The 10,381-nt window shown below is 34.7% G+C and overlaps 1 long non-coding RNA gene across 1 annotated transcript in view; it reads right to left on the minus strand.

Annotated features, from left to right (window-relative positions):
• The window catches only part of LOC137639049 (uncharacterized), a 74,492-nt gene extending 72,408 nt beyond the window's left edge, over positions 1-2,084 (minus strand). The window contains exon 1 of the long non-coding RNA XR_011044219.1: positions 1,937-2,084. This is a non-coding gene — a long non-coding RNA (uncharacterized lncRNA). The remainder of the gene's footprint in view (positions 1-1,936) is intronic.
• Positions 2,085-10,381: the final 8,297 nt, after the last annotated feature.

A 10,381-nucleotide genomic window follows, 5' to 3' on the forward strand; every position in this document is an offset into this window, starting at 1 on the left:
GCGAGGTACTTTGCATTAATATATTTGCTTCGAAGGTAAAGATCCTTATCTTTAAACTTTTAAACTACTTTACATCACTGCTCCCATTTTGGATTTTGTCTTAATTACATTAACGTAAAATAACTGTCCAGCATCTCATTGGGGTAGCTGGGACGGAGCCGGAACAGAGCCTGAGAATGAGATGACTATAGACCTGACAAAGCTAGAGTAGGCCATAAATTATTGCTAATCCTACGTGTGGAGTACTCCGGCCTCTGGACAGTAAATTTCACTTTTGTATTTGAGAGTGATGGTTTGTGAATTGTGACAGTAAAGTATTAGCAGGGTGTTTGTGCCCCGAGAGTAAGTGCTCATATCCTCCCCTGTTGAACTTTATGTAACTGTTATAAGGAGACTTTCCCGGACTAAGTTCCCACTCAGAACATAACCATAAAAAAAATTCTCCACCGGGAAAATTTAATGGCAAATTGATAAATAAAGGATAAACTAACCTTTTCTTCCCTATGCTGTATATTATTCTCTTGGACATATAATGCATCCACAAGAAATTACACAAACCATGGGCATCCTATTCCACTGAAATATTTATTTAACTTTTATTTACATTTAGGTCTGTAACCCAGGAGGGGGGATCCAAGGGACTTGACCCTAGCTATGTCTGTGACATGGGAAGGGGGTTCTGGGAGGCTTGCCTTGACCATTAGCCAGATCTGTGATCTGGCAGGTTTGTGACCTGGAAAGGGGAATCAGGGGGGTTTGGGCCCCGCCTATGTTTTAGACCTGGGAAGGGGGCTCTAAGGACCTTGGCCCCCAAGTTAGGTCTGTGACCTGGGAACTACTAGGTTAGGTTAGATGCATTTGTTAGGTTCCGTGGCCTTTTAAGAATCTCGAAAGTGTTAATCACATTTTTTTCCTGTTTTCGCTAGCCTAAAGTCCCAGGTACAGTACCGACCTGTCTTTATTGGAAAGGGGGGGGGGGGATAACTGGAGAAGTTTATTTGCGGTGGAAATAGAGGTCAAATTTGTTGTAAGCAAAACATTTACTGAAAGAAAAACTGTTTTTCTACTAGAGACGTAGTTTAATAAAAATCGAAATTCCCTTTCTGAAATACGATGTCAACAGACGACAGTTTGCCTTTGCAGTTTGGAGCCTTTGACAGACTAAGGGTTAGCAGCTTAGGCTACGAATAAGATCGGCATAATGGGCTAATGTAATGAGAGCAAAGATTACAATCAGATACAAACTGTTTTAGAAATTAATTTTTTACTGGACTAGAGATTTATAAATTTGTTTATTGATATAAGGAAAACTATACATAGCCTATTTTTTATTTACTTCCAACCACATTATCATTTACTTTGCAAGACCATATACCAAGACAGAGAACTTGTTTAAATTCAGAGTAAATCCACCAATAATAACTTCACTTTGTGACATTACCGTATATTACCTTTTCCCCAAGAAATTCCATAAGATACAATATAGTTATCAAGACGAAGTTAGTAGATTCACTCCAAAAAATGTATTGGAAAGATGCACGTGCTGTTAATTCTCACTTAATCACTATTTAATTGTTAACACTTGCTATTGTGTGACTGGAACTGCCTGCCTGCCATAAATGTACTTTGGACTTTGAACTTTCGAGCCCGAGGTGTTTACGAGAACAGGATTAATGAGCCTGTTTGACAGTCTATACTTTGAAATTATTTATTTTTTAAGTTTAATTAATTACCATTAACTCAACTAGCTATTTTACTAAGTAGAATTATCTAGGTTATTTATCTAAATTAAGATGAAACTGATAGAAACTTCAGAACTAACTACCGTAGAAATCTGGGGATTATTGATCAAGTAACCTAAAATTCCAAAAAAATTCACCTTAAAATCAGTTGTTATCATTTAAAGAATATAAACACTTGGAAGAATCATACTTACGCCATAATCTTAGCATGGGCAAAAGGAGAGAGAACAAATAAAACTTGTAGTAATTGATGAATTTGGGAATTCATGACTTTGGGATAGCTCATATTCTAATGTCACTGACCACGTAAGACGGCCCAAAACATTTTATTACTCCTGCGAATAACTACATTATCCTTGAAATGAAACAAAATGCGAATTATAGTCACGCAGTTCCTTCACTATATAACTTCAATACAATAACAGTAAGCAACTGAATACCGATGACTGGCAGGCGGTGTTACTCTAAGTAACTCATTATCTAAGTAACCTCACTAAAATAAAAACAGCAAACAGAATTAGTCAGTCATTTGACGAACTGTTCATCCTACTCTCTCGGACGTCCCATGGACGTATTATTCTTAATCAAAATAATGGTTTGGTCATCAGAATTTATTCCTCTGATAGAATTTTTTATGTTATAAAAACATCACATAAAGGACTGCCACTATATATTTTGAAATAATACACCAATTCCCTTAAAAACAAAACATCTTCAGCCCAGTACCAGTCACTAGAGCCTTTGAATATAATTTCAATGAAATTCGGCTCGTCTCTCAACCAGCAACTCATAAATTCGAGAAACCTTTTTATGATGAAATATTCCAATCCTCTGATTGACTGTATCTTCTCAACTGTGATTGATTGTTGTCTTTGTTTACTATAAAGCTTCACACACACCCACACACACACACACTAACATCGTAACAAAATAGTCAAATATTCCTTCGAATAATTTATATTATACTTGAAATGTATCAAAATGCGAATTACAGTCATGTACTGTCGCTTTTCACTATGTAAAATAATAGTATTTATTTTAATATAGAATATTAGCTACGTGTTATTCAATACCTCACTCAAGCCAGCAAACAGAATTAACCAGTCATCTAGACAAGCTTTATTAAGTTCACCCTACTCTCTATGACGTCACAAAGGCGTATTTTCTTAATGCTAATATTTATTTGATAATTAGATTGTACCCCTCTGTTAAAATATGTTATTCAAACATATATCTTATAAGGGACTGTCTCTATATATTTTGAAGAAAACATATCTTTAGTTCCACTGAAAATACAAATAACTTAAGAGCCTCGCCCCCATAGCTAGATCGTTTGAAAAGTATTTTATGGAAATTTGGGCAGGTTTCTCAAACAGCACCTCATAAGTCCCAGGAACTCTCTCGTGGCGGGATATTCCAGTCATCTGATTGGCTATACCTTCTACGCTATGATTGGTTATTGTCTTTGTTTACATACTCAAAGATACATCTCTAACATCGTAGCCAGAACCCACTTGATTATTTCTTTAACAATGAGGTATATATTTAGCTAACGGGTTTGAACAAGATCCAGTATTTATTTCATTGTTAATTTAATTATATTTCTAGTTTGATTTTATAGAAATTATAATTTTAAAGTTTAAATTTATCTACAATAAGTATAAATACTTTACCTTTACCCAGTTGAACTCATTCATAAAATACGAGATTTCATGACGTCAGATACAACCACCAATCGTAGCAGAGGACAAATCAACCAATGAGACGCCAGATATTTCCCGCTAAGGAGAAGCATAGGCGAGTGGGTTCTTTTGGCTTATGGGCTGCTGTTGGCAAACGAATCAAATTCACACGAGATTTTTGTTCAAACGCTCTAGTTAACAAGGTAATTTTTTTTTTATCTTCACATACAACCATGATATTTAAGATCCATTTTCATCTTTTTTTTTACTAAATGATTGTTTTAATTTTTTTCCATAAAATTTGCCGCTTTGAAGTCAATTGTGGGCATACTACTGGTATTTTACCCCTTCCTACTTACTACCCTTTGAGAGGACATGGTAATCATTTATTTGTTCAATTACATAAAACTAGACATGCAACAGAATGCGAATTAAAGTCACTGAGTTACTTCACTATAAGCACTATATAGTTAGTAATTGAAAGACAAGCTGTAAAATTCGTCCTACTCTTGATGACGTCACAAAGACGTATTTTTTAATGAAGATATGATTTAGTAACCAGAATATATATCCCTCTAGTAAAATATTATTAAAATATCTTATAAGGAACTGTATCTATATATTCTGAATAAAATATATCTTTAATTTAGGCTCCGTCCCATACATAGTGTTTGAAAACAATTTTATGGAAATCCGGAAAGGTGTCTCAACCAGCAACTCTTTCTTTGCGGTAAAGTCCTGTCCTCTGATTGGCCAAATCTTCCTCAGCTGTGATTGGCGGCTCCCTTTCAGTTCTACAGCTTCACACATACGCACTAACATACACCTAACATCGTAGCCAAAAGCACAGGCAATTATTCCTTCTAACATGACGTATCATTTAACTTATACCCTTTAACAAGATCTATTATTTATCTACTACAAAATTGATAATAATTTTGAGTTTATTTCAATGAAAATTGTAATTTTTTAGTAAAAGATTATCTGCAATAAGTATAAGTTCTTCACCCCTACAGCTAACTTCATTCATAAAAATACGATTGTATGACGTCACATACAACCTAATTAGGGCTCGGCCAGACCAAGCGCGTTGAGCGGCGAGGTTCCAGCTGATAATTGAAACCTTAAGTATCTTATATAGGTGGCCAGATAGGAGACGCGGGAAGCCTCCCGACTCCTATCTGGCCACCTACATAAGATACCTAAGATTTCAATTATCAGCTGGAACCTCTTGCCGCTAACCTCCCCGCTAGCCGCGCTTGGTCTGGCCGGGCCCTTAGAGCTGAGAAAGAATCAGCCAATGAGACGCCAAATATTTCCCGCTAAAAAGGCCTAAGGTGATAGGGTTCCTCTGGTTTATGGGCTGCTGTTTGCGAAAGAGTTAAATTTACGCAAGCTTTTTATTCAAACGCTTTAGCTAAGGTTTTTTATTTTTCATCCTAATTCATTTTTTTTTTGTCATGGCTGAAAACCATTGAGAATAGGTTTCTTGTTTTCTTCTCAGTTTCTCTGGAATTATTGAACTGTTAAGGAATCAAAACATGAACAAAACTGACTGTTGAATAGGCCTAATTGTAAAATTTTCAGTGTTAACAATTTTTTTTAACCTAACCTAATTAAGTACACATCTTAACAAACTATTGATTGACAAATAGGTTGTAAATTAATTTCCTGATGACAAGATAAGGTTAAAGGTGTAGGCTTACTTGGTAGTCAGGGTCAAAATTTTTTTCTTGAGAATGTCCAATCAGACTGTGCTGTCATTGTCACCTAACATTCTATAAAAATTTGATTTAAAAAAAATGAATGAATTTGAGATCTACAGCCTAGCGTTGGGGTCTGTGAGGCCGTTCAGACTTCAGGATTGTCCCATATTTATGACATTTGTCCCATATCAACCCTCCAAAGGCTACTTTTTGGCAAATATTTTCTATATTTGAAAAAAAAAATACAATATACTAGTGAAATTCTTTTATATTTTCCTTTACAGCTGGAAAACAGGCTTGATTGTGTTATATTGCAATGCTTTTATGATTTGTAACAAAATCTACAATGAACACACTTTAAAACAAAATAAGTCGGTGAAATAAGGCCTGGTTAATCTGGACATAGCTGAGGACTATTCCTGTGTGATTGCTGTAACTTCACATAAGTTGTGTCTAGACTATATTGTTCGACTATCTCTCCAATTTAGGTGTACCTTATTTCAGTTTTCAAAATCTGGTCACTGCACTTGTCTGACCTCATACCTTATTTTTGACTAAGTTATAGAACTTTTACAATAGACCTCTGGTCTAAGTTCACAAGTGTAATTGGTTAACCATTTTTCCATATATTTTTGCTTGGTATTTTCACTGATCATTGAGGTGTGCCTGTTGTAAATTTAGTTGTCTATCCTTTTATTCTTCGTTGCTTTTGAAAGTGTTAAGATGTAATTTTCTTATTGTTGTAAACTTTTTGGAATAAAGGTACAGTATTTGATAGATTTTGTCCAAGTTACATTCTTTTACCCCTTTTATTGATTGACATGAATTGTTGAAAATTGAAAGTCTGTGAATTTTTTGGGGGGAGAAACTTGTTATGGTTCACTCATAGTTAATTTGAAATTATTATCTGCTCCAGACATATCATTGTGAAGAGGAAGTTAATTATTTAAACAGGTTAAGATGTGCTCTTTTTTTCTTAAGTGCTTTGAAGGATGAAGATCCTCATTCTGAATTAAAAAACGTGGGTGGAATTTACAGTAAATAAATAACAATGCACACCTGCTCCGTTTCTACTCTCAGTGATACATGTATTTTTCGGGCTCGAGTCATGTCATCCTGACGGAAGTTCCTCTGTGGCAACTTCTACTCAAGATATTTCTCACCCAAAAATAGATTTTTCCAATGTCAAATTCCATTGTCTATAATTTGATTACCTGTCCAGTCCCTGCACAGAAACTAGTTTACATAGCCTTTACTTTCTCATGCTCTTAATTCTTCCATTCCAATTTTACCTTTTCACCAACTCAAGCTAAAACTTTTTGCTGTTGCTAATTCTAAAAATCAAGTTATCATTATTACTTGCTATGCTACAACCCCAGTTGGAAAAGCAGGATGATATAAGCCCAAGGACTTCAATAGGGTAAATAGCCTGGTGAAGAAAAGAAATAGGTTAATAAATAAAATAGTGTGTCTGAGTATACCCTCAAGCAAGAGAACTCTAACCCAAAACAGTGGAAGAGCATGGTACAGAGGATAGGAATTACCCAAGACTAGAGAGCAATGGTTTGATTTTGGAGTGTCCGTCTCTTAGATAAGCTGCTTATCATAGTTAAAGTCTCTCTTCTAACCTTACCAAGAGGAAAGTAGCCACTGAACAATTGGTGAAGTTAACCCCTTTAGTGAAAAAAAAATTTTGGTTATCATAGTGCTGGGAGTATGAGGAAAGAGGAGAATGTGTAAAGAGGCCAGACTCTTCAATAGATGTGTAGGTAAAGGAAAAATGAGCCGCAACAAGAGGTGGATCTAATGTAGTATCATCTGGCCAGTCAAAGGACCCAATAACCCTTTAGTGGTATTATCTCAATGGGTGGCTGGTGCCTTGGTCAACGTACTGCCTTTATTGGCACCCCTTTTTTTTACGTCAATCACTTTTTCGTCATTATAGCTCTCTCCTACGTAGCTAATACTCATACCTATCACTATTCCTAGCAATTAAGGTTTTTCATTGGAATAATTTATGCCCACCAACTTTTTCTCCAACTCATCATTTTCCCTTTCCTCCATGATCTTTTACTTCCCTGGGATTATCTGCTATAACACTTTTTCTCCTTCTGATGGACACCTTCTTGATCCTAAATGGCCCGGTAGTAGCAAGGCCATCTCGAACACAGATCTGGTAAGTGGGTGGATGACATCACCGCATATAGATAGGAGGTATGTGGAGACGTACAAGAAATTAGTTTGAAAAAACTCAGGAGACCAACACAAAAAAGGTCTCCATAGGGAAATCAGCCTGCTGAGAAAAATTAGATACAGATAAAAAATATATATAATCAATTAATAAAAGGGAATGGAATAAAACTTTCCCATGGTAATAGCCTGATTCCAGACTACGTTTGCATTCCAAATAATAAAACAATCTCTCAGTTAGTATGCTACAACTAGGCTTTTTCATGTTATCCACCTCTTGAAGATTTTTAAAAATCATCATCATTAGCAATGCAAAATCGTTCCACTACTTTGCAGCTTCTTGTCATCATCTCTTTCTTAGGGATAGTAAATGAACAGAATTATTCTGACTTGGTTTTATTGAAAAAAAAAAAAAAATTCTGGTCATTTTAAATGAATTAACATACTATTCCTTACACAATTACCCAAAAGAGAGAGAGAGAGAGAGAGAGAGAGAGAGAGAGAGAGAGAGAGAGAGAGAGAGAGAGAGAGAGAGAGAGGAGAGAGAGAGAGAGAGAGAGAAGCTCGGGTATAATTAGCAAGATTATTAATCATCAGGAATAAGGAAAAATGATTGAATTGATGGTATAGTTAGTTGGAAGAGTAATAAAGAAATAATGATGTTTAAGAGGAAAAAGTAAATATACAGTACACTCACATGTCTGACTTCCTGTGTATTTAATTTACACAAAGAATTTAACAGTATTCATTCCTTTTGCTGTCAATGTTATCAATTTTCTTTGCTCATAAGCATATATTCAGACTATTGTATCTCTTCCACTGGGAAGGCGGTTACTCCCTGCAGCAAATAGAAGGTACCAGACAGATGTCCATTAAGGCTGGGAAAGGTTCTCATATACCTTGCATAAACAGTAAAAGGTAAAAAGAAAAAGCACAACCACACAGCACAGTTCGGTATCAGTCGTAAACACATCCATCTACTAGCATGACCAAGAGATGAGTGGGGCTGTCTTGCCGACTTAGCCACTTCTTCCCAGCGTGGGTGGCATAGCTGGTAACCATACAATTTTAATCCTACAACTTCTTTAACTCTGGTTTAACTGAAAGACTTGGGATAAACCTATATGAATGTCGAGGGTTTGTATTCCCATAGGAACAAAGATATCTTTTCCATTATACATTACATTTGTATGCTTTTGGAGACTACCATTCATGCTTTCCAAATCAGCTGATTAAAGCAAACTACTGAATAATCTTTTTTATCTCTTACTAAATAGAGACCATTATTACTTTTCATTTTACCATATACAGTAAAAGTATGTAGTTACAGTATTAGTAAAATATTTTACTTGGTGTATTTTAATAGTATATACTTGTTTACAAAGCTTAAAAAGCCAACTTTCTCTTGTAATTCTTCAGGTAGTTTGTGTAATTTGGTACTTTTTAATAGATTGAAAGAGGTAGAATGTAATAAAACATCAGTCATAGTCTACTTAACATCATTTGTAACAATCACGGTAACCGATTATTCTTATACGAAAGTTGAAAAGCAAGCAAAATCTGTTGTTATCTGAATACGTTGTTCATATCAAAACAGCTGTTTATCGTCCGGTTTATAGCCGTTTGCAATACTAACGATAATTTCTCTAATCAATCGCTGTCTTTTTTAACTTAGTTTACTAGAAGTCGGGCTAAAGAGGGAGAGAAAAGGTTAGGTTATTATAATTTGGTCTCAAATAAGGAACTTGCATGGTATGTACATGAGATACATGGTAAGATAATTTTTTATGGGTGAAAAGTTGGGGGCCACACAATATGGGATATGGCAAGTGTTACTCGAGTATATGCCGTACTATAGTACTGTAATTTCTGTAGAGTACTTTATTAAATTTTAGGCCCAAAAATGACTACAATATGTACAAGAAAAACTAAAATATGAGAAATAGTACTTATCTGCCTTCAGAAACCAGTGATGTAAGGATAAGTCTGCAATATAGATTTATATATACTAGGCTAATATATTCATAAATCTTGTACTGAGAGAGCGATAAGAGACTCATGATATAGTGAGGGAATACTAAACTGTATATCCTTAGCTTCTTTCATTAATATCCCTTAAACATGACAATCAGTCAGCAAATTTATTAATTCTGAAAGAAAAAGAAAAATATTAAAACAGCGAGTGCAATACGTGTGTACTGAACTGTGGCCAAAAAAGTAAGGAAAGCAAGTAACTACAACAAAGATTGAGAAAATACTCAATCTTGACTACAACTATCGTGTTAAATGTTTACGTGACTATTTCCAGATTCGCTAAAGTTATACTCATATTAAAGGACAATGGTTTGTTTTTGTGTAAGAATAATTATGTAACCACTACAGAACTGTATATGTATCAAGAAGTAATTGATACAAGATGAAAATACAAAATTACAAATGTATAAAGTAATAACAACTAGTCAAGAGCTGTACTATACTGCATAATAATGCTTGGAGGCCATTACAATCCAGGTTAAAATAGGTAACTTATATGAATACAAGAAGAGTAAGTAATTGATGCAGTAATCAAATTTAATAGAAAATTACTTAAAATTACATGAAGGAACAAAAACCGACTTAATGTTAATAACAAAATGTTATTAACATTAGAACTTCAAAAGTTCAAAGTTGCAGCATATGTTTTTATGTCGAACAGGCTGACATAAGTCTTTTTATGGCATATCTGTCTTGACGTTGTTACTGTTTTTAGAATGGTTTATTGTTAATTTATCCTCATCATTTATTTATTTCCTTATTTCCTTTCCTCACTGGGCTATTTTCCCTGTTGGAACCCTTGGGCTTATATCATCTTGCTCTTCCAACTAGAGTTGTGGCTTGGCTGGTAATAATAATAATAATAAAAATAAAAGCAAAGAACAGAAAACAGGACAATGAGCACAGATAAGAAAACAACACAACTGATACTAAACATAAATATAAACTTAAAATAAAACTAAAATACTCACCAAAACTCTAGAATTTGTAAAAGTAGCTGACAGATAACTTTCCCTTGACTCTGTAT

Source organism: Palaemon carinicauda, chromosome 4, assembly GCF_036898095.1.
Source record: "Palaemon carinicauda isolate YSFRI2023 chromosome 4, ASM3689809v2, whole genome shotgun sequence".
In the NCBI taxonomy this organism is placed as follows: domain Eukaryota; kingdom Metazoa; phylum Arthropoda; class Malacostraca; order Decapoda; family Palaemonidae; genus Palaemon; species Palaemon carinicauda.